This window comes from Phyllobates terribilis, unplaced genomic scaffold (assembly GCF_046119375.1).
Source record: "Phyllobates terribilis strain yellow unplaced genomic scaffold, ASM4611937v1 Scaffold_143__1_contigs__length_4665640, whole genome shotgun sequence".
NCBI classification, from domain to species: Eukaryota; Metazoa; Chordata; class Amphibia; order Anura; family Dendrobatidae; genus Phyllobates; species Phyllobates terribilis.
The window spans coordinates 4394557-4419752 of record NW_027362903.1 but is presented as its reverse complement, the minus strand read 5'-3'; positions in this window follow the sequence as shown (position 1 = coordinate 4419752).

Here is a 25196-nt window from a genome sequence, read left to right as displayed (position 1 = left end):
GGGGCAAGCGTCGGGCAGGAGAGTCAGTGGGCAGTGCCAGGCTGGGGCAAGCGTGGGGCAGGAGAGTCAGTGGGCAGTGCCAGGCTGGGGCAAGCGTCGGGCAGGAGAGTCAGTGGGCAGTGCCAGGCTGGGGCAAGCGTCGGGCAGGAGAGTCAGTGGGCAGTGCCAGGCTGGGGCAAGCGTCGGGCAGGAGAGTCAGTGGGCAGTGCCAGGCTGGGGCAAGCGTGGGGCAGGAGAGTCAGTGGGCAGTGCCAGGCTGGGGCAAGCGTGGGGCAGGAGAGTCAGTGGGCAGTGCCAGGCTGGGGCAAGCATTGGGCAGGAGAGTCAGTGGGCAGTGCCAGGCTGGGGCAAGCGTCGGGCAGGAGAGTCAGTGGGCAGTGCCAGGCTGGGGCTAGCGTCGGGCAGGAGAGTCAGTGGGCAGTGCCAGGCTGGGGCAAGCGTGGGGCAGGAGAGTCAGTGGGCAGTGCCAGGCTGGGGCAAGCGTGGGGCAGGAGAGTCAGTGGGCAGTGCCAGGCTGGGGAAAGCGTGGGGCAGGAGAGTCAGTGGGCAGTGCCAGGCTGGGGCAAGCGTTGGGCAGGAGAGTCAGTGGGCAGTGCCAGGCTGGGGCAAGCGTGGGGCAGGAGAGTCAGTGGGCAGTGCCAGGCTGGGGCAAGCGTTGGGCAGGAGAGTCAGTGGGCAGTGCCAGGTTGGGGCAAGCGTGGGGCAGGAGAGTCAGTGGGCAGTGCTAGGCTGGGGCAAGCGTGGGGCAGGAGAGTCAGTGGGCAGTGCCAGGCTGGGGCAAGCGTGGGGCAGGAGAGTCAGTGGGCAGTGCCAGGCTGGGGCAAGCGTGGGGCAGGAGAGTCAGTGGGCAGTGCCAGGCTGGGGCAAGCGTCGGGCAGGAGAGTCAGTGGGCAGTGCCAGGCTGGGGCAAGCGTCGGGCAGGAGAGTCAGTGGGCAGTGCCAGGCTGGGGCAAGCGTCGGGCAGGAGAGTCAGTGGGCAGTGCCAGGCTGGGGCAAGCGTGGGGCAGGAGAGTCAGTGGGCAGTGCCAGGCTGGGGCAAGCGTGGGGCAGGAGAGTCAGTGGGCAGTGCCAGGCTGGGGCAAGCATTGGGCAGGAGAGTCAGTGGGCAGTGCCAGGCTGGGGCAAGCGTGGGGCAGGAGAGTCAGTGGGCAGTGCCAGGCTGGGGCAAGCGTGGGGCAGGAGAGTCAGTGGGCAGTGCCAGGCTGGGGCTAGCGTCGGGCAGGAGAGTCAGTGGGCAGTGCCAGGCTGGGGCAAGCGTTGGGCAGGAGAGTCAGTGGGCAGTGCCAGGCTGGGGCAAGCGTCGGGCAGGAGAGTCAGTGGGCAGTGCCAGGCTGGGGCAAGCGTCGGGCAGGAGAGTCAGTGGGCAGTGCCAGGCTGGGGCAAGCGTCGGGCAGGAGAGTCAGTGGGCAGTGCCAGGCTGGGGCAAGCGTGGGGCAGGAGAGTCAGTGGGCAGTGCCAGGCTGGGGCAAGCGTGGGGCAGGAGAGTCAGTGGGCAGTGCCAGGCTGGGGCAAGCATTGGGCAGGAGAGTCAGTGGGCAGTGCCAGGCTGGGGCAAGCGTGGGGCAGGAGAGTCAGTGGGCAGTGCCAGGCTGGGGCAAGCGTGGGGCAGGAGAGTCAGTGGGCAGTGCCAGGCTGGGGCAAGCGTCGGGCAGGAAAGTCAGTGGGCAGTGCCAGGCTGGGGCAAGCGTGGGGCAGGAGAGTCAGTGGGCAGTGCCAGGCTGGGGCAAGCGTGGGGCAGGAGAGTCAGTGGGCAGTGCCAGGCTGGGGCTAGCGTCGGGCAGGAGAGTCAGTGGGCAGTGCCAGGCTGGGGCAAGCGTGGGGCAGGAGAGTCAGTGGGCAGTGCCAGGCTGGGGCAAGCGTGGGGCAGGAGAGTCAGTGGGCAGTGCCAGGCTGGGGCAAGCGTGGGGCAGGAGAGTCAGTGGGCAGTGCCAGGCTGGGGCAAGCGTTGGGCAGGAGAGTCAGTGGGCAGTGCCAGGCTGGGGCAAGCGTGGGGCAGGAGAGTCAGTGGGCAGTGCCAGGCTGGGGCAAGCGTTGGGCAGGAGAGTCAGTGGGCAGTGCCAGGTTGGGGCAAGCGTGGGGCAGGAGAGTCAGTGGGCAGTGCTAGGCTGGGGCAAGCGTGGGGCAGGAGAGTCAGTGGGCAGTGCCAGGCTGGGGCAAGCGTGGGGCAGGAGAGTCAGTGGGCAGTGCCAGGCTGGGGCAAGCGTGGGGCAGGAGAGTCAGTGGGCAGTGCCAGGCTGGGGCAAGCGTGGGGCAGGAGAGTCAGTGGGCAGTGCCAGGCTGGGGCAAGCGTTGGGCAGGAGAGTCAGTGGGCAGTGCCAGGCTGGGGCAAGCGTGGGGCAGGAGAGTCAGTGGGCAGTGCCAGGCTGGGGCAAGCGTTGGGCAGGAGAGTCAGTGGGCAGTGCCAGGTTGGGGCAAGCGTGGGGCAGGAGAGTCAGTGGGCAGTGCCAGGCTGGGGCAAGCGTGGGGCAGGAGAGTCAGTGGGCAGTGCCAGGCTGGGGCAAGCGTGGGGCAGGAGAGTCAGTGGGCAGTGCCAGGCTGGGGCAAGCGTGGGGCAGGAGAGTCAGTGGGCAGTGCCAGGCTGGGGCAAGCGTGGGGCAGGAGAGTCAGTGGGCAGTGCCAGGCTGGGGCAAGCGTCGGGCAGGAGAGTCAGTGGGCAGTGCCAGGCTGGGGCAAGCGTGGGGCAGGAGAGTCAGTGGGCAGTGCCAGGCTGGGGCAAGCGTGGGGCAGGAAAGTCAGTGGGCAGTGCCAGGCTGGGGCAAGCGTGGGGCAGGAGAGTCAGTGGGCAGTGCCAGGATGGGGCAAGCATTGGGCAGGAGAGTCAGTGGGCAGTGCCAGGCTGGGGCAAGCGTGGGGCAGGAGAGTCAGTGGGCAGTGCCAGGCTGGGGCAAGCGTTGGGCAGGAGAGTCAGTGGGCAGTGCCAGGTTGGGGCAAGCGTGGGGCAGGAGAGTCAGTGGGCAGTGCCAGGCTGGGGCAAGCGTGGGGCAGGAGAGTCAGTGGGCAGTGCCAGGCTGGGGCAAGCGTGGGGCAGGAGAGTCAGTGGGCAGTGCCAGGCTGGGGCAAGCGTGGGGCAGGAGAGTCAGTGGGCAGTGCCAGGCTGGGGCAAGCGTGGGGCAGGAGAGTCAGTGGGCAGTGCCAGGCTGGGGCAAGCGTCGGGCAGGAGAGTCAGTGGGCAGTGCCAGGCCCAGATCTGCTCTATCTGGTTGTGACCAGCAGTAATATTTACTTGGTGCCTAACAGATGGCAGAAAAACCTTCTAGAGAGCTGAGTTACTGTCAGATGTTCACCTTCTTGATGCAGAAGACGAGGCATCATGCAGTCAGTCCTTTAGTTGATCCCGTGGGTTTATAAGAGGGAAAGGCATGGCAAGAGCGAAAAGGTCAGAGGTGGCCTCTAGGAATTCACCCTTGGCACAAAACACTGGACAACCAGGGAGAAGGATGCTAAAACTGTGGATGCTAAAAATGGGGCACCAGACATTGAACACAAGGGACTATGACACTAAACCACCAAATAAAAGGGCAATAAACTGCAAGAACCAAGACATTATGGCACAGAGCATAGGACACTGGAAGCAAGACGTGGGGCATCTGGACAGAGGCCCAAACATGGAACAGTAAGCCACTAGTCATTATGTACAGGATCATCAATCCTATGACCACTGGGTGCTACGAGATCCGAAGATATTAGGAATAAAGAGGAAGACAGACCATTGGTGCAACCTGTGCAGCTGCATAGGGGTCAAAGAGGTCCGGGGGCCACTATCTCCTCCAGAGCAGGTGGGATTGTCCATTATGCTGAGCTCCTGGGCTGCAAAGGGCCCATATATTGTCCTAGCTCAGGGGCTTCTTCTGTATGTGTCCGCTCCTGTAGGAAATCCAGGGACAATAGTAATAAACCAATGGGCACCAGGGACTGAGGAATGATAGATTTTCAGTATCACAGGTGATACCAACATTACCTGTAAAAATCAGTGGTGTAATCGTAGGGTGCGGAAAGGTAACAGCCACAAACAGCTCCAAATAGTATGATTTTATGTAGCCTGGTATATACACACACACCTATATATATATACACTATGTATATATATATATATATATATATATATATATATATATATCACACTGAGCCGCATCGCCCATTCTGTAGGTTCATGTAAACTTTGTGAAGGTTGCAGCTAACAGTAAGACCACAAAGAGGTGTATACGGTGTATCCTCCAGGGCCGATCCGCGTGTCAGGTGTAATAAATGGCCGACAGAGGTGGAATGAAATACGCGTGAAGTTGAGGTTGGATCTCGTCCATCCATTCAATATTTCCTCTAAACCAGAACATTGGGTTGCAAAACACAGTGCAATTATCCCCAGAGCGGCGATTAATTCACAGCCCCCGTCGGCGCTGATCAGTATTCCGCCAAGGTGTTTCCCGGGCACAAGACGGTGAGAGTGAAATAAATGGTGACAGATTTACGACTTTCCAAGAACCAGCAAGAAAGATGTCGACACGGAGTGAGATAATCAGGACTAACTTCTCCAATATCCCGCTTGTATAAATATTCAATTTCATCCAATTTGTTGAGTGAGTGACTGAGCGAAGCGCTGAGAACAACAGACAAGGCCGCGCGCGATTTCTTGTGTCTCAGCAGCAATGCCGCTGACGGACAGAATCAATCGGAGGCCGATGCTAAGCGCTGTGTATTAACTTTAAAAGTGAAATGAGGCGCCGGCGCTCCGCCACCGCCGGCCCACCTCCACGTATTCCACTATTCACTGAGCACGCAGGAATCTCATTCCAATTCTGTTCTCGTAGTGAAGCCTGGGAAGGGAATAGAGCCGCGACAAAAAACATCACCGCGAGGCCAACGAGTGAAGAATCGCCGGACTTTCATCCAGAAAACACAAACAATTTGTCATCTGTTTTTATACATCAGCAGTAAATAAAATGTACAAAACCAAATCCCGTTTCCTATGTTAGTAATGACAATGTATCCATAGACCTCGTGGGCCGCATGGTCGATCCGCACGGGATACAACTATTTGTGAGCGTCACAGACGTGTATAGAGGAGTCTCATCAGAAATACGGTAGAAAAGTTACATTATGTGACGCTATAAGGCAAGTTATGGCAGCGTACGGTACAGGCACAGAATAACTGTGTTATTTGGGCAGTATATTGCATTGTTATTTGGGCAGTATACAGTGCATTGTGAAAGTATTTGCCCCCCTTGAACTTTTCTACCTTTTGACACATTTCTGGCTTCAAACATAAAGATATAAAATTCAAATTTTTTTGGGAAGAATCAACAACAAGTGGGACACAATCGTGAAGTGGAATGAAATTTATTGGATATTTTAAACTTTTTTAACAAATTAAAAACTGAAAAGTGGGGCGTGCAATATTATCCGGCCCCCTTGAGTTGATATTTTGTAGCGCCACCTTTTGCTGCGGTTACAGCTGCACGTCGCTTGGGGTATGTCTGTATCAGTTTTGCACATCGAGAGGCTGAAATTCTTGCCCATTCTTCCTTGCAGCTCGAGCTCAGTGAGGTTGGATGGAGGCGTTTGTGAACAGCAGTTTTCAGCTCTTTCCACAGATTCTCAATTGGATTCAGGTCTGGACTTTGACTTGGCCATTCTAACACCTGGATACGTTTATTTTTGAACCATTCCATTGTAGATTTTGCTTTATGTTTGGGATCATTGTCTTGTTGGAAGATAAATCTCCGTCCCAGTCTCAGGTCTTTTGCAGACTCCAGCAGGTTTTCTTCCAGAATGATCCTGTATTTGGCTCCGTCCATCTTCCCATCAATTTTAACCATCTTCCCTGTCCCTGCTGAAGAAAAGCAGGCCCAAACCATGATGCTGCCACCACCATGTTTGACAGTGGGGATGGTGTTTTGAGGGTGATGAGCTGTGTTGCTTTTACGCCAAACATATCATTTTGCATTGTGGCCAAAAAGTTTGATTTTGGTTTCATCTGACCAGAGCACCTTATTCCACATGTTTGGTGTCTCCCAGGTGGCTTGTGGCAAACTTCAAACGAGACTTTTTATGGATATCTTTGAGAAATGGCTTTCTTCTTGTCACTCTTCCATAAAGGCCTGATTTGTGCAGTGTACGACTGATTGTTGTCCTATGGACAGACTCTCCCACCTCAGCTGTAGATCTCTGCAGTTCATCCAGAGTGATCATGGGCCTTTTGGCTGCATCTCTGATCAGTCTTCTCCTTGTTCGAGATGAAAGTTTAGAGGGACGGCCGGGTCTTGGTAGATTTGCAGTGGTCTCATACTCCTTCCATTTCAATATGATCGCTTGCACAGTGCTCCTTGAGATGTTTAAAACTTGGGAAATCTTTTTGTATCCAAATCCGGCTTTAAACTTCGCCACAACAGTATCTGGGACCTGCCTGGTGTGTTCCTTGGTCTTCATGATGCTCTCTGCACTTGATACAGACCCCTGAGACGATCACAGAGCAGAGACCCTGAGACTCTCACAGAGCAGAGACCCCTGAGACTCTCACAGAGCAGAGACCCCTGAGACTATCACAGAGCAGAGACCCCTGAGACTATCACAGAGCAGAGACCCCTGAGCCTATCACAGAGCAGGTGCATTTATACGGAGACTTGATTACACACAGGTGGATTCTATCTATCATTACCAGTCATTTAGGAGAACATTGGATCCTTCAGAGATCCGCACTGAACTTCTGCACTGAAAGTAAAGGGGCCGAATAATATTGCACGCCCCACTTTTCAGTTTTAAATTTGTTAAAAAAGTTTAAAATATCCAATAAATTTCGTTCCACTTCACGATTGTGTCCCACTTGTTGTGGATTCTTCCCCCAAAATTAGAATTTTATATCTTTATGTTTGAAGCCGGAAATGTGTCAAAAGGTAGAAAAGTTCAAGGGGGGCAAATACTTTCACAATGCACTGAATTACAGTGTTATTTGGGCAGTATATGGCAGTGTTATTTGGACAGTATATTACAGCGTTATTTGGGCAGTATATGGCAGTGTTATTTGGACAGTATATTACAGCGTTATTTGGGCAGTATATGGCAGTGTTATTTGGGCAGTATATTACAGTGTTATTTGGGCAGTATATTACAGTGTTATTTGGGCAGTATATTACAGCGTTATTTGGGCAGTATATTACAGTGTTATTTGGGCAGTATATTACAGGCTTATTTGGGCAGTATATTACAGCATTATTTGGGCAGTATATTACAGTGTTATTTGGGCAGTATATGGCAGTGTTATTTGGGCAGTATATTACAGCGTTATTTGGGCAGTATATTACAGTGTTATTTGCGCAGTATATTACAGCGTTATTTGGGCAGTATATTACAGCGTTATTTGGGCAGTATATTACAGGGTTATTTGGGCAGTATATTACAGTGTTATTTGGGCAGTATATTACAGCATTATTTGGGCAGTATATTACAGCGTTATTTGGGCAGTATATGGCAGTGTTATTTGGACAGTATATTACAGCATTATTTGGGCAGTATATTACAGTGTTATTTGGGCAGTATATTACAGGGTTATTTGGGCAGTATATTACAGCATTATTTGGGCAGTATATTACAGTGTTATTTGGGCAGTATATGGCAGTGTTATTTGGGCAGTATATTACAGCGTTATTTGGGCAGTATATTACAGTGTTATTTGCGCAGTATATTACAGCGTTATTTGGGCAGTATATTACAGTGTTATTTGGGCAGTATATTACAGTGTTATTTGGGCAGTATATTACAGTGTTATTTGGGCAGTATATTACAGCGTTATTTGGGCAGTATATTACAGTGTTATTTGGGCAGTATATTACAGGCTTATTTGGGCAGTATATTACAGCATTATTTGGGCAGTATATTACAGTGTTATTTGGGCAGTATATGGCAGTGTTATTTGGGCAGTATATTACAGCGTTATTTGGGCAGTATATTACAGTGTTATTTGCGCAGTATATTACAGCGTTATTTGGGCAGTATATTACAGCGTTATTTGGGCAGTATATTACAGGGTTATTTGGGCAGTATATTACAGCATTATTTGGGCAGTATATTACAGCGTTATTTGGGCAGTATATGGCAGTGTTATTTGGACAGTATATTACAGCATTATTTGGGCAGTATATTACAGTGTTATTTGGGCAGTATATTACAGGGTTATTTGGGCAGTATATTACAGCATTATTTGGGCAGTATATTACAGTGTTATTTGGGCAGTATATGGCAGTGTTATTTGCGCAGTATATTACAGCGTTATTTGGGCAGTATATTACAGCGTTATTTGGGCAGTATATTACAGGGTTATTTGGGCAGTATATTACAGCATTATTTGGGCAGTATATTACAGCGTTATTTGGGCAGTATATGGCAGTGTTATTTGGACAGTATATTACAGTGTTATTTGGGCAGTATATTACAGTGTTATTTGGGCAGTATATTACAGCGTTATTTGGGCAGTATATGGCAGTGTTATTTGGGCAGTATATTACAGGGTTATTTGGGCAGTATATTACAGCATTATTTGGGCAGTATATTACAGCGTTATTTGGGCAGTATATGGCAGTGTTATTTGGACAGTATATTACAGTGTTATTTGGGCAGTATATTACAGTGTTATTTGGGCAGTATATGGCAGTGTTATTTGGGCAGTATATTACAGCGTTATTTGCGCAGTATATTACAGCATTATTTGGGCAGTATATTACAGTGTTATTTGGGCAGTATATTACAGTGTTATTTGGGCAGTATATTACAGTGTTATTTGGGCAGTATATTACAGCGTTATTTGGGCAGTATATTACAGCGTTATTTGGGCAGTATATTACAGGGTTATTTGGGCAGTATATTACAGCATTATTTGGGCAGTATATTACAGTGTTATTTGGGCAGTATATTGCAGTGTTATTTGGGCAGTATATTACAGCGTTATTTGCGCAGTATATTACAGCATTATTTGGGCAGTATATTACAGTGTTATTTGGGCAGTATATTACAGGGTTATTTGGGCAGTATATTACAGCGTTATTTGGGCAGTATATTACAGGGTTATTTGGGCAGTATACTACAGCGTTATTTGGACAGTATATTACAGTGTTATTTGGGCAGTATATTACAGGGTTATCTGGGCAGTATATTACAGCGTTATTTGGGCAGTATATTACAGGGTTATTTGGGCAGTATATTACAGCGTTATTTGGGCAGTATATTACAGGGTTATTTGGGCAGTATATTACAGCGTTATTTGGGCAGTATATTACAGGGTTATTTGGGCAGTATACTACAGCGTTATTTGGGCAGTATATTACAGCGTTATTTGAGCAGTATATTACAGCATTATTTGGGCAGTATATGGCAGTGTTATTTGGGCAGTATATTACAGCGTTATTTGGGCAGTATATTACAGGGTTATTTGGGCAGTATACTACAGTGTTATTTGGGCAGTATATTACAGGGTTATCTGGGCAGTATATTACAGGGTTATCTGGGCAGTATATTACAGCGTTATTTGGGCAGTATATTACAGTGTTATTTGGGCAGTATATTACAGCGTTATTTGGGCAGTATACTACAGCGTTATTTGGATAGTATATTACAGTGTTATTTGGGCAGTATATTGCAGTGTTATTTGAGCAGTATATTACAGCGTTATTTGGGCAGTATATTACAGCGTTATTTGAGCAGTATATTACAGTGTTATTTGGGCAGTATATTACAGCGTTATTTGGGCAGTATATTACAGTGTTATTTGGGCAGTATATGGCAGTGTTATTTGAGCAGTATATTACAGTGTTATTTGGGCAGTATATTACAGTGTTATTTGGGCAGTATATTACAGTGTTATTTGGGCAGTATATTACAGTGTTATTTACGCAGTATATTACAGTGTTATTTGGGCAGTATATGGCAGTGTTATTTGGGCAGTATATTACAGTGTTATTTGGGCAGTATATTACAGTGTTATTTGGGCAGTATATTACAGCGTTATTTGAGCAGTATATTACAGTGTTATTTGGGCAGTATATGGCAGTGTTATTTGGGCAGTATATTACAGTGTTATTTGGGCAGTATATGGCAGTGTTATTTGGGCAGTATATTACAGTGTTATTTGGGCAGTATATTACAGTGTTATTTACGCAGTATATTACAGTGTTATTTGGGCAGTATATGGCAGTGTTATTTGGGCAGTATATTACAGTGTTATTTGGGCAGTATATTACAGTGTTATTTGGGCAGTATATTACAGCGTTATTTGAGCAGTATATTACAGTGTTATTTGGGCAGTATATTACAGTGTTATTTGGGCAGTATATTACAGCATTATTTGGGCAGTATATTACAGCGTTATTTGAGCAGTATATTACAGTGTTATTTGGGCAGTATATGGCAGTGTTATTTGGGCAGTATATTACAGTGTTATTTGGGCAGTATATTACAGTGTTATTTGGGCAGTATATTACAGTGTTATTTACGCAGTATATTACAGTGTTATTTGAGCAGTATATTACAGTGTTATTTGGGCAGTATATTACAGTGTTATTTACGCAGTATATTACAGCATTATTTGGACAGTATATTACAGCATTATTTGGGCAGTATATTACACTGTTATTTGAGCAGTATATTACAGTGTTATTTGGGCAGTATATTACAGTGTTATTTGGGCAGTATATGGCAGTGTTATTTGGGCAGTATATTACAGCGTTATTTGGGCAGTATATTACAGTGTTATTTGGGCAATATATTACAGTGTTATTTGGGCAGTATATTACAGCATTATTTGGGCAGTATATGGCAGTGTTATTTGGGCAGTATATTACAGCGTTATTTGGGCAGTATATTACAGTGTTATTTGAGCAGTATATTACAGTGTTATTTGAGCAGTATATTACAGTGTTATTTGGGCAGTATATTACAGTGTTATTTGGGCAGTATATTACAGCGTTATTTGAGCAGTATATTACAGTGTTATTTGAGCAGTATATTACAGTGTTATTTGGGCAGTATATTACAGTGTTATTTGAGCAGTATATTACAGCATTATTTGGGCAGTATATTACAGCATTATTTGGGCAGTATATTACAGTGTTATTTGGGCAGTATATTACAGTGTTATTTACGCAGTATATTACAGCATTATTTGGGCAGTATATTACAGTGTTATTTGGGCAGTATATTACAGCATTATTTGGGCAGTATATTACAGTGTTATTTGGGCAGTATATTACAGTGTTATTTACGCAGTATATTACAGCATTATTTGGGCAGTATATTACACTGTTATTTGAGCAGTATATTACAGCGTTATTTGAGCAGTATATGGCAGCCTTATTTTTTTCCTGTATGGGAGAAGGTGAATGGACCTTGTGAAGTTTCTTTTTTTTTGGCCTGTTTTGAGTCTGAACCACGTCTTTCTTTCATCTCCTGCCATGACGCCGCGTTTCTTTTAATAAATCTCAGTGTTTTTTTTTCGCGCGCCGATCTGTCGGCTTTGAACAACTGTAACTTTGTGGGGGCATCAATATTATGTGAAAGCTTCTTGTCACGGTGAGGAACAACAAGATGACAAATCCTCCTCGGGGACGCAAAGTGTAGGCATCGTGCAAATCTACCCCTCAAAATATTGATCCCGATGCCATTAAGAGCAGGAAAGTTTCACCGGAGGGGACGAGGGGATAAACTAGTTTATCTTCTATAATTTATTGGGCCGGCCGCCGGGGGCTGAGGAGTCGCCTCGTGTGATGTGTGAGGCAAATCTTCCATCATCAGAAGGAAACGTCTTGGCTTTGATGTCTGCTTGCTATAAGCAGGTGAAAGGTCCGCACGCCGATATCTGGAAGCGGTAACGAGCAGATGCGGAGGTGCGAGGTGTCGGGGGTCTCACCGGGTTATATGAGGCCTGCATCTAGACAGAAATCAGCACTCTGGGTTTCAATATCTCTGCTTGTTTACAAGGAACTTTATTTTTTACTTTGTGTCCTTACGGCTGAGGGCTTGCTACAATGTATCAGTCCGGAGTCCAGGATTACACAGGATGGGTTTTTTTAGCCTGTGCATGTAAATAAAAAAAAAAAGTTTCCTTTCACTGATGACAAGCAGAGATTTTGGAAATTAAAATGATGAAGAAATTAAATATGCACTGGAATAAAATGCGCCAAATTTATTAATGCATGTGCATGGAAGCGTTAATCGGGCGTCTATCAATGAGTTTGCCGCATTTTTCAGCTGCCATTGCAAGAACTGTACAGCAGTCAGGGCTGGGGCGCATTTCTGATCTGGCATAAATCTTCTGGCCACACTTAGCCACGAGATGGCGGATTTGGCAAAACAAAGCCAAAAGTTACAAAACATTTGCGCAACTAAGAATTGCACAAAACTTTTTTGACATTTCAAACTGTTTTACTGCTATGTTACAGATGGAATAAGAGAGAAGTAGGATCTCATGATGTTGGTTGCGGCCTGGCGAGTTACCCCATAATGCCTTGCAGTTACACAGCCAATCATGAGCGAGTATAAGTCTGAGGTCACTGATGTCTGTAGCCACTATAAAAGCCCAAGCAGGAGATGCTGCTGCCATTTTGTGAGGAATGTGGATAGGAGAGAGGAACTGAGAGCTCAGTAGAGACACAGAATACAGTGTGTGGGGAGAAGAAAACAGATATCATTACAAGAGATTGATAGGAGTCACTGACACTGTGTCAGGCCGGCAGCTGCTGCTGTCGGAGTGACTCTTGCACAGCGCTCATTTTTTGCACTTGAGCAGTGCACCAATGTTATGTCCACCCCTGATGTTCAGGTCTCCCTGACCCTGAGAGCTCTAGGAAGACCCCAGAGTGTTACCCCTTGTTTCAGGGCCATTGGAGGCTTTGGAGCAATTTGATTTTGCACAAAAATCTATTTGGTACGAATACAATTTTTTGGGATGAATCAAACTCTAAAATTAATTTCACTCATCTGTAATCACAGCAGATCTCACTTTGTTCTCTCTGATCCAGTAGAGAAAGGTAGCAAAATGTAAGTGCAGCTTTGGATGTGATTGGAGCATGACTCCAGATCAGCAGAAGATAAATATTTACACTGTAACTCATTAATGTAAACAGATAACCCCTGGCTGTAACAATGTAACAATCTCATTATTGGGATTTCCTTTTGCTACATGTTCGGCTTGTGCTGTGAGCAGATGACATACGGCTCTGAGACGTCTCAGTATCATCTGCCGCATAAACATCTCCTCTGATCGCCGCTGCGTCTACCTGCTGTCACGTCATCGCTGATTTCCCGCAGCTTTTGTTTCCAGCGGAATTTATGATAACCGCGCTGAACTCTCCTACCTGTGTGATTTTAGATGACAGGTTAAATACTGATGCGATTGATCGGGGGGGAATATATGGTCAGGAGCGGAGCTGATGTGACTGCTAATAGAGTCCTCCGTGCGGAGGAGCAACGGCGCCTTGTGAAGACATCAGCAAACCACGGGGGGAGGAGGTACGATGGAAAACATTCACCTTTTGCTTCAGGATTATATCTCTGCTGAGACTGAGGCCTCGGCCGTCGCATCTGCAGAGCTCCCTGACAGGGGTTGTCCGGGATCGGGAAAAAAAAAAGGAGTCAATCAGATGGTGACACGCTGTAAAATAATAAAAAAAACTGAAAATTGCGCAAAGTAGAAATTGTTCCTGGGTTATAATAATAATAATTTATTTATAGTAAAAAGAAAAAATAAACTGCGGCAGGCGGCGGTCACCGTGCAGCAAGCGGCGGCATCAGCGGCTTATTAATCAAGACGATGAATTTAATGTAATAAGCAAAAAAGCAGAAATCGCCGCAACGGGAAGAGTCTGTCCTATCAGATAAAGTCCTCTGCCGGGATTATGGCAGCCGAGGATTGGCTGAGGGGCCCATGTGCTGCCACATTCTACCATAATCATCAGGTCGCCCAGCTCCCCAGAGTCCTGACCATCAGGTCACCCAGCTCCCCCAGACTCCTGACCATCAGGTCACCTCGCTCCCCCAGACTCCTGACCACCGCTCCCCCAGACTCCTGACCATCAGGTCACCCCACTCCCCCAGACTCATGACCATCAGGTCACTCCACTCCCCCAGACTCCTGACCATCAGGTCACCTCGCTCCCCCAGACTCCTGACCCTCAGGTCACCCCCCTCCCCCAGACTCCTGACCATCAGGTCACCCAGCTCCCCCAGACTCCTGACCACCGCTCCCCCAGACTCCTGACCACCGCTCCCCCAGACTCCTGACCATCAGGTCACCCCACTCCCCCAGACTCCTGACCATCAGGTCACCCACTCCCCCAGATTCCTGACCATCAGGTCACCCACTCCCCCCAGATTCCTGACCATCAGGTCACCCCCCTCCCCCAGACTCCTGACCATCAGGTAACCTCGCTCCCCCAGTCTCCTGACCACCGCTCCCCCAGACTCCTGACCATCAGGTCACCCAGCTCCCCCAGACTCCTGACCATCAGGTCACCTCGCTCCCCCAGACTTCTGACCACCGCTCCCCCAGACTCTTGACCACCGCTCCCCCAGACTCCTGACCACCACTCCCCCAGATTCCTGACCATCAGGTCACCCCGCTCCCCCAGATTCCTGACCATCAGGTTACCCCACTCCCCCAGACTCCTGACCCTCAGGTCACCCCGCTCCCCCAGACCCCTGACCATCAGGTCACCTCGCTCCCCCAGACTCCTGACCCTCAGGTCACCCCGTTCCCGCAGTCTCCTGACCCTCAGGTCACCCCACTCCCCCAGATTCCTGGCCATCAGGTTACCCCACTCCCCCAGACTCCTGACCATCAGGTCACCTCGCTCCCCCAGACTCCTGACCTTCAGGTCACCCCCCTCACCAGACTCCTGACCGTCAGGTCACCTCGCTCCCCCAGACTCCTGACCCTCAGGTCACCTCGCTCCCCCAGACTCCTGACCCTCAGGTCACCCCGCTCCACCAGACTCCTGACCATCAGGTCACCTCGCTCTCCCAGACTCCTGACCATCAGGTCACCAGGTCCACCAGTCTCCTGACCATCAGGTCACCTCGCTCCCCCAGACTCCTGACCATCAGGTCACCTCGCTCTTCCAGTCTCCTGACCATCAGGTAACCTCGCTCCCCCAGTCTCCTGACCATCAGGTCACCTTGCTCCTCCAGACTTCTGACCATCAGGTCACCTTGCTCCTCCAGTCTCCTGACCATCAGGTCACCTTGTTCCTCCAGATACCTGACCATCAGGTCACCTTGCTCCCCCAGACTCCTGACCATCAGGTCACCTCGCTCCCCCAGGCTCTGGATCCTCCCGTCCTGCCTCCCATCGTATCATCATTCGTAGGTTTACACATGGCGTCTGCCCTATTAGCTATATGGCCGGGGTGATCGTGCTGGTGCCGGGCGGCTGTGACAATTATAGATTTTCATATTAAATTCCTGCTCCATTTATACTTCATCAATATCATTACACTGAGACGCTAATTATTCTGTTTAACCCCGTAAAGCGTGGATGGCGCAGACTCACAAGTGACATAGTGGTGCATGGGACTATTAAATACCCATTTACTTAATACAGACACATTTTTGGGGGGCAACATCACACACCCAACCCCAAATAAGTAAAAAAAAGGGAGAAACAACTGCAAAATCATAATCGGCCCCTGCAGGGATGGTGAGGATTCTTCTCCATGGTGGATTATGAGTTGCCTCTCACCCCTGGTGGCATCATGGCGCCATCATGGCGCCGGCACCGGAGACGTTTGGGTTTTGCATTTATAAAACTGGTAAAAAGTTCATGTTTTGTCGTCTGACTGCGGAGTGAAGGTCGTGATGTTGTCTCGAGTCTCGTCCTCCCGTTCAGCGTTGCATCTGGACAGGGCCGACGTCAGCACCCGGCACACACGGGCAAGTGCCGGGGCCTTGAGCAGGCAGAGGGGCCCACTGGCGGTCGCGCAACCTGCCAGGCTATGGGCGGAGGAGAGTGGTGTCAGTGGGCGCCCTTCTCCGCCGCTTGCTCAGGGCCCCGGCAGCCGGTTACTTACCTCTCCCAGTGCCTCCGCAGATCCGCTGTCTTCCTGCTCTGCGCTCCCTGTGACGTCTCAGGTCAGAGGGTGCGGTGATGTCTTTCCACCGCGCGCTCCCCTGAGCCTTCACAGGGAGCGCAGAGCGGGAAGATACCGGCGACGCTGGAGTCTGGACCCGAGCAGCTGCAGCAGGTGAGGATGAATGAGGTGAGTATTTGATATTTTTTTTTAATGTATGGAGGCATGGGGCATTATATGGGGGGGGGGTGACATCCTGCATGGGGCATAATATGGGGGGGGTGACATCCTGCATGGGGCATAATATGGGGGGGGGTGACATCCTGCATGGGGCATTATAAAGAGAGGGGGTGACATCCTGCATGGGGCATTATAAAGAGAGGGGGGTGACATCCTGCGTGGGGCATTATAAAGTGAGGGGGTGACATCCTGCATGGGGCATTATAAAGAGAGGGGGGTGACATCCTGCATGGGGCCTTATAAAGAGGGGGGGTACATCCTGCATGGGGCATTATAAGGGGGGGTGACATCCTACATGGGGCATTATAAGGGGGGGAACAGCCTGCATGGGGCATTATAAGGGGGGGGGGACAGCCTGCATAGTGCTTTATGTGGGGGGAACAGCCTGCATGGAGCATTATAAGGGGGGGGCAGCCTGTATGGGGCATTATGTGGGGGGTAACAGCCTGCATGGAGCATTATAAGGGGGGGACAGCCTGTATGGGGCATTATGTGGGGGGTAACAGCCTGCATGGAGCATTATAAGGGGGGGGACAGCCTGCATGGAGCATTATATGGGGGACAGTATCCTGTATGGAGCGTTATAAGGGGACCAGTATCCTGTATGGAGCGTTATATGGGGGCCAGTATCCTGTATGGAGCGTTATAAGGGGACCAGTATCCTGTATGGAGCGTTATATGGGGGCCAGTATCCTGTATGGAGCGTTATAAGGGGACCAGTATCCTGTATGGAGCGTTATATGGGGGCCAGTATCCTGTATGGAGCTTTATAAGGGGACCAGTATCCTGTATGGAGCATTATATGGGGGCCAGTATTCTGTATGGAGCCTTATATGGGGGGCCAGTATTCCGTATGGAGCCTTATATGGGGGCCAGTATTCCGTATGGAGCCTTATATGGGGGCCAGTATTCCGTATGGAGCCTTATATGGGGGCCAGTATTGCGTATGGGGCCATATATGGGGGCCACTATTTTGTGTGGAGCGATTCACTGGTTTCTGAGCTATTGTGGAATGTACAATAGATATCGCTCATGTAATGTAAGAAGTGAAATCTTTGGCATTGTACTATATATATATATATATATGTATATATATATATTTCTCTGCGGTATCTGGGCATCATGAATCGTGGTATGTGTTAAAGGGGCCACTGAGACTCTTTCGCCCGGGGCCCAGAAAAACCTGAAGCCGGCCCTGCATCTGGATCCCGTATCCTATATTTCATTCGTGTCCCCGCACCGGCCGGACGTCGCCCTCGCCTCTCACCTTTGGGATCACCTTTGGGGCAGGTGCAGGATGAACGCTCTGCAGTCAGATAAGTGATGGCGTCCATAGATCATCGGAGCAGCGGCGCCTGGAGACAGATCCTCACGCTGCTCCCAAGCTGCTCATACTTCATGGAGCGGCCCCCCCGTGATCTCAGGACCACGGATTGTTGTACAACCTCCACCGTGCGCATATCTCCTGATTATCGACATCAGATCCGGCCGACGCTTTGTGCAGATTTTCGTTACTTGCGAGTTAGTGGGGAAACTGATTATTGATCATTTCTGAGGTTGGAGATGAAAGGAGCTCGCTGATGGCAGCCGCCGTATCCTCAGTCCTGAGATATTGTATGATACGTTCATATTATCTGCTACTGGAAAAGCCGGATGATGCCCACTATGGCCGACGCTGCAGCCATCACCCAACTTTCCCACATCTTTCTGTAGTGATCGGTCCAGTGCAGGCAACCAGAAGTCATGTATGATGAGTCTGACATCGCTCTGCCTGGGGCCTGCATACACTGATCGAATAAAGGAGACTGGAAACCATCTGAACTATGACTTCACCATGACCTCACAATGGACCTCACCACGGACCTCACCATGGACCTCACCATGGACCTCACCATGGACCCCGGGGCATTCTATGGTCCGCAGGGTCGGACTGGCCAACTAGAATACTACCAGCCCCAGTCCACCACTGGGGACGGCCGGAACGTAAGTCATCACCCCGCACCCCTCGCTGAACAGTGAGTGTCAGGGTGAGGGGAGTCCGACCCCTGTGCAAATATAAACCCATTAATGGCCGGCTCCCTTTTTCTCCGCATCTGACGGATCTGATTTCGATCCTGGGTCTCTGTTTAGCTCAGAGTCAGGTCGCAGCCATGCCACGGCGCGTGTCAGATCGCTGCTGATCCCCTCTGATGCCGTGAACCCGGTGTGACATCCTGCGTCTTCTCTCTCGTCCCTCATCCTGACAAGACCCATGATTGCTCCTGAATCTTCCCCATCAGCCGACGCCAACACAATGACTCGAAGTGAAGGAAACGGGACGATGGCGACGTCTCTCGTACGTGACGCGGCTGGTGGAGGCAGAAAAGGCGTGGAAAAAAAAAGTCAGCTTTACCAAAGAAAAGCCCAAAATGTAGAAAAACCTCCATTGTCTGCGTCATCCGAGTCTCTTCATATTCTTAATGAGCGGTAAAATCAGGCTGAACACGGCCGACACTGCCGGACAACGGATGGCAATGGCAGCCAGACACTGGGAAAAATAAAAGCCATGATGGCGGCCAAATAATCATCACTGGGCCATCCAGGGTTTCCTTCTATCTCCGGCCGAAGCTAAATGTGGGTAAAGCTCGTTCAATCTTACTGTAAAAGGCTCAGGATGTGGGCGATAAACCGAAGAGGAAAGAGATCCATAAATCAGTGAGATAACACACGAGGCACTAAAGCTGATCTCATCATGTATCTCTGTATACAGGGAGCTCCCCCTAGTGGTGGCTGCATACAGAATCTTATCATGTATCTCTGTATACAGGGAGCTCCCCCTAGTGGTGGCTGCAGACAGGATCTTATCATGTATCTCTGTATACCGGGAGCTCCCCCTAGTGGTGGCTGTAGACAGGATCTTATCATGTATCTCTGTATACAGGGAGCTCCCCCTAGTGGTGGCTGTAGACAGGATCTTATCATGTATCTCTGTATACAGGGAGCTCCCCCTAGTGGTGGCTGCAGACAGAATCTTATCATGTATCTCTGTATACAGGGAGCTCCCCCTAGTGGTGGCTGCAGACAGAATATTATCATGTGAGTTTATGTCTTTGCAGTGGATTTGGTGCTTGTATCGATAGTAACAAGCCTTGACCACTTTAAACATATTGAAGAATTTTGGAGCCTTTTAGATATAAAAAATCACCAGTGTTGGACTTTCCCTTCCAGATGATAAATCCGTCGGTGTGACAACATCAAGAGATTTTTAATGAAGTTGTTCCAAAGTTTCCCTTGTCGCACATTTCACACTTGTCGGATCTTGTATTTTCCCCCTAAACATATTGTTCTTGTCTGCGGTGTCTCGGCTCTCGTCTCTGATCACTTCACAGCGCCCGGATAATGAGCAGCGGCGTTTGAGTGAAACATTTTATTAGCTGAAATTATACGGCACAATCGAAGGGAATTTTTGTCTTTGCAAATAATAAGCGGTTACTTTTGCGCTCCTAATCAGGGAGACGCCTCTTGTTTTTCTCGCAGCAGATCCACAATTACGCCGGCGTCATCGCAGCGGAGGGAGCGGCGGCTTCATTTGTCTCTCTGTGATTCTTCTTTCGTGAGTGTGAACATTAATGGGAAAACATTTTATAATGAATCGTCAAATTAGCGATGGCGTGTGGCGGCTCTCAGCCAGATAAGTGAGGCAATTTCTCTGCTCGAGTCTTTTGTTTTCCATGTTGTTACATAGATAATTGATCGTTCAATGAGGTGTAGGAGACGCGGCGCTCCGCCCCTCGTATGAGGAGGATGAAATAATCATATCTCATCCGAATCATATTATGGAGAGAAATCCCTCGGCGCTCTGCCACCTCCATCTTATCCAAAAATGACACACACTATCCATCAGGGGTTTACGAATAGTTGTTGCAAAACTACAAATCCCAGCATGCATTGATCGCATGCTGGAAATGTTGTTATTTTTGCAGAGGCTGAACTATTGTTACATAATATCATGGAGCCCCATTTTCTGAAAATGATGTGAAATCAGCTCAAGCCCAAAGCAAAAGGATGACCCCACTGTGACATAAGTATACGCGTTCCGATTTCCAGTAATGAGGGTGATGATGATGAAGGTGATAACTGGTGAAGCATCTTCTGATATTAGCCCCAGTGTGTGAGATTCAGACATTAGCTCCTGGAAACAGTCTGCAAAAATTGATGCTTCCAGGCCCTAATGCAAAATCTGAGGGTCCCAGCTTACTACCATATGTGCTTTTAATGACATTGGTATCTTCTAACTAAACAGACGGACCCCCCGCAGGCACAAAGGCCACAGCTGGGGGGGGGGCAAACAAGCCTATTTGAAAAGTTTCCCAAATTGTTAATAAAGTTTCATTTTTGTCTAATTAAAAGTTTTGCAACGTTTTGATAGACTTTGTTCACGTAAAACCGTTTGAAATACCCCAAATACTTTTGCGCAACTTAAAGCTCTGTAAAAAAAAAGTGAAACTTTTGGCATTGTGTCACCAACCCTGCCAACATTTTGAAAAGCGAGCAGAACTAAAAAGTAGCCTAAATTGTAACAGAAATATGCTCTAATCCGAGTCTGGCGGAAACGTCTGACGCTGAACGGCGCGGCAGATTCATTAAGAACCGCTCCCCTCTTATTAAATATCTTTCTCGCCATTGGACTCTTCATCAGGATTGATGAGCAAAACACCTTTCTCATTGCATGAATTCTTTAGTCTTTTTTTTCTCCTCACCAGTCTGCAGTTTTTACCTTGCTTTCAGTGAATGTGGCCAATTCATCAAAGTTTTTTTTTTTTGTTGCCGAATCCTGGTGAAAAATTATCCGAAATCTAGCAAAAATGTAGTAACTTTTGGCAGTTTTTACAGCAGTCCTGCTCTGTTTTTCTATTGTATCAAATACTTATTTCATGCCATAAAATGCAAATTAATTATGTAATAATCATACAATGGGATTTTCTGGATTATTGTTAGATTCTGTCTCTCACAGGTGAAGTGACCAGCGATAAAAATTACTGATCTCTCCATTCTTTGTAGGTAGAAAAACTTGCAAAATCAGCAGCGTATCAAATACTTATTCTCCCAACTGTATAAGGTAGTACAGTGGCTCAGTGGTTAGCACTGTGCTATATATGGGGCAGCATGGTGGCTCAGTGGTTAGCACTGCATTATATATAGGGCAGCACGTTGGCTCAGTGGTTAACACTGTATTATATACAGGGCAGCACGTTGGCTCAGTGGTTAGCACTGTATTATATACAGGGCAGCAAGTTGGCCTAGTGGTTAGAGCTGCATTATATATAGGGCAACACGTTGACTAAGTGTTAGCACTGCATTATATATAGGGCAGAAAGTTGGCTCAGTGGTTAGCACTGTATTATATATAGGGCAGCACGTTGGCTCAGTGGTTAGCACTGTATTATATATAGGGCAGCACGTTGGCTCAGTGGTTAGCACTGTATTATATATAGGGCAGCACGTTGGCTCAGTGGTTAGCTCTGTATTATATATAGGACAGCACGTTGGCTCATTGGTTAGCACTGTATTATATACAGGGCAGCATGTTGGCTCAGTGGTTAGCACTGCATTATATATAGGGCAGCATGTTGGCTCAATGGTTATGACTGTAGCCTTGCAGTGATAGGGTCCTGGGTTTAAATCCCACAAAGGCCAAGATCTGCAAAGAGTTTATATGTTCTCCCCGTGTTTTGTGGGTTTCCTCTGGATTCTCCATTTCCTCCCACACTCCAAAGACTGATAAGGAATTTAGATTGTGAGCCCCGATGGGGACAGAGATGATGATGTCTGTAGTGTGCTGCCGAATACAATGGCGCTATACAGTTAAAAGTAATAAAGAAATCCAACCTGAGGCGAGTCCACCTGCAGACCCCCCAGTGACCCCCTCACATGAACAGGTCGGCCATCATTACGTTCCGTGGTCCATGTAGCGACTTGCCCTGGACTGACACAATGTATCTGAGCGTCTCCTCTCTCCTCTGTGATGACATCTTCAGCATCTAGTTTAGCTGTTGATGAGAATTCTCCATTTTTTGCACCGATTTCCTAACGTCGATTTTTAGATTCCAGGAAAATAAAAGCCGCTTTTTTGCGAACAGATTTCTTTAACGCTTTTCCAGGTCTGACATTTCTCACAGCTGAGGGTTTGGAACAGTGTGGACAATCCTCGCCATATTGGTTGTCATCCGGCCTTCCCTTATATAGCGTGGTAGAATTATTTGGGATTTCTTCATCAAACAGACGGGGTTCAGCTTCATCAAGCGCAGGAGAGGTGACAGCCATACTTAGCGTGCAGGACCCCAGCGCTCAGACTATCAGTCCATCAATCCTCACGTGTCCAGCGACCAACGGTCCGGAAACCGAGACCAGCTGCAGAAACCAATTATAGAATAAGAGTGAGCCGCCATGTGTCGCTCTCCCGGAGTCGCGGTGTCCGCCATCACTGCCAGCCCTGTCTATACTCATAATAGGAGTCTGTGCATATAAGGGGGCCAGGGCCGACGCATTTCTGTGGATCTAGTATGTGAGAAGAGGTGGACATAATATCCTCTTATGAATGTGTGTTTCACTTTAAGAGTCGGCAGCTTCACTGATACATTGTTTTGTGCAGAATGTAAATATGTAAATATGATGCTTCTCTGTATCTTATTCTGTTATTGTGACACTGTGTTACATCATTGCCGAGTCTGGGGATCTGTGGTATTCCTCTAGGTGGCGCCGCGTCCTGCCATTACAGCTGGCAGTGAGAATGGTCAGGTTCTCAGATAACAGGAGGAGCTGATGCCAGGTTGGCGCTGGCACAGCCTGGCACTGACGCAGGGGCCACAGAGCTAATATGAAGGGCTGAGAGGAGCTGATACACAGATTGGTTTGGACCACGGTGGGGATCGGTCCGGGTGTGGTATCAAGAGGATGTAAGATCAAAGTAGTGTCCATTGGTGGTGCCTTATTGAGAAAGGGGTGATGGGTTGGCGGCCGGAGGGAGAGACTGGTGCCCTGTGGAGATGCTGGATAATGGCTAATCTGCTGCGCAAGACCTGGCGGATGAGAATGAGGTGGGCAATGAGCTACATGGTGGGATAATATAGCAGACGGAGACTTCTGCGACGTCAGCTGGGAGGATGATCCAAGGTGGACTGGGTGGTCTTGTATCTAAGCCCATGGGTCTCCTGGGACTGACGACCATTGAGTAGAAGAAGCCTAGATGAGGGCTTGCAGGAAAAGTGCTGGTGGTGATAGAGACCTTCCTCCCGTAGAAAAGAGCTACCATCAAGTGTGATAGTGTCGCTCAGTGTGCACTGTAACCATAAAGCCTCTGTGCCTCCTATGAGTATTGTACCATAAAGATGTCCTGCTCATCTAACATAGTCTGTGGCCAAGAACCAGTGACGTCACATCATCACCTGGTGGAGCACCACTGACAACCTTTTAAAGTAGGTTTATGAAGTAGATGAGTTCCAATTTAAGGCCGCCCTTCTTTTTGTAGACCTGGAGGACTTTACATGCCCCATCCATTCATTTCTATGGTGTCTTTCCTCTTCTTCACTGTGAAGCCGATACTAATTGTGGTAGATCGGCTCATTTGGGCTGCACATAGAGGTAGACACAGGAACACTGTCTCTTTAAAATCTTCTGTGGTTTACTAAGAGCACTGCATAAACCACAGCATTGTTAGCAAAACAAACATGGCCTTCCCGGCCTAAAAGGAAAAACAAAACATAAGGTATGGCACAGTCCTTGTTGCTACGGGTAACCGCCCGCTTCAGGAACAAAACAACCCAAGGTTTAGCTTTTCTTAACATGAACAGCACAGCTCCAGAGCTTTCACCTCCAGGCCCTCCCCACACCAAATGCTGTGATTTTATCCTCTGAGTTCCTCCTTCTCTACAGGTGTTTAATCACCCTAGCACTAAGATGGCTGATTAACCCCTTTCTACTTCATTCGCTGGAACACTTTTTCTAGATTTATATCACTGGAGCTAACAATCTTAGTGTCACACATCTTCTCTCCAGTACTTTGCGGGTGACCTTGTCACATAACCAACAACTAAATCCCAAATTGCTGCACATTTTGCCCCATGCCCAATCTATCCAGGAGGATCCCAATGCCTGCACAGTGCCATTATTAATATAAGCCCCGCCCCCGGGACAGTCCAGCGAGTGTACGGTGGTGCCCCCTCCTCCAAAGAAATATTTGGGGGGCAGTGAAACGTTTGCTCCCCTCTCTGTCCCTGCCGTCAAATTCTCATACAAAGTAGGAATTAGGGTATAAAAACCCAATTGCCACAAAATAACCTTCTCCTTCTAATGAAAACTTTCACTTTTTATTATTATTTCTTTACTTTTTGTTTCTTTTTTTTTAGGGATTTTGTTTCTTTTTTTTTTTTTATATAATTTTTCATCATTAACCCGAGACTCAGGAAATCACGTAGACCTGAGCGCCGCTCTCCATCGAGAGGACGACGTTCCGGCTCTTCATCAAGCAGAAGACAAAACATGACACCAATATACATAATTTATCCGGCAGTAATCAGACGCCGCTTCGTCGCCGCGTTCATTGTATAAACAGGTGAAAATTGTCGTGTTTTTTTTTGGTCGAGCGTATTAAGACAACTGAAGTGGTCGGCGTCGCTTTGGCACGACGTGTGTTTACACTCTCAGCGACGTGTTAATTGTCAGACACTTGAAGCGCAGCTCCGATTACAGCAAGGGGAGGGGGGCGCTGATTGGGTTTTTGTTATAATTTAGTGGGATTGCGTTAGAAACTTTACATTTAAACAAAACTGATAGAGCGACGACCATGAGAACGGACGTCACGTGACTCCGCGCCAACTCAGAAATGTCTTTGGCGCGATGTTGATAATGGAAAACGTGTCTGGTAAGGGTTAACTC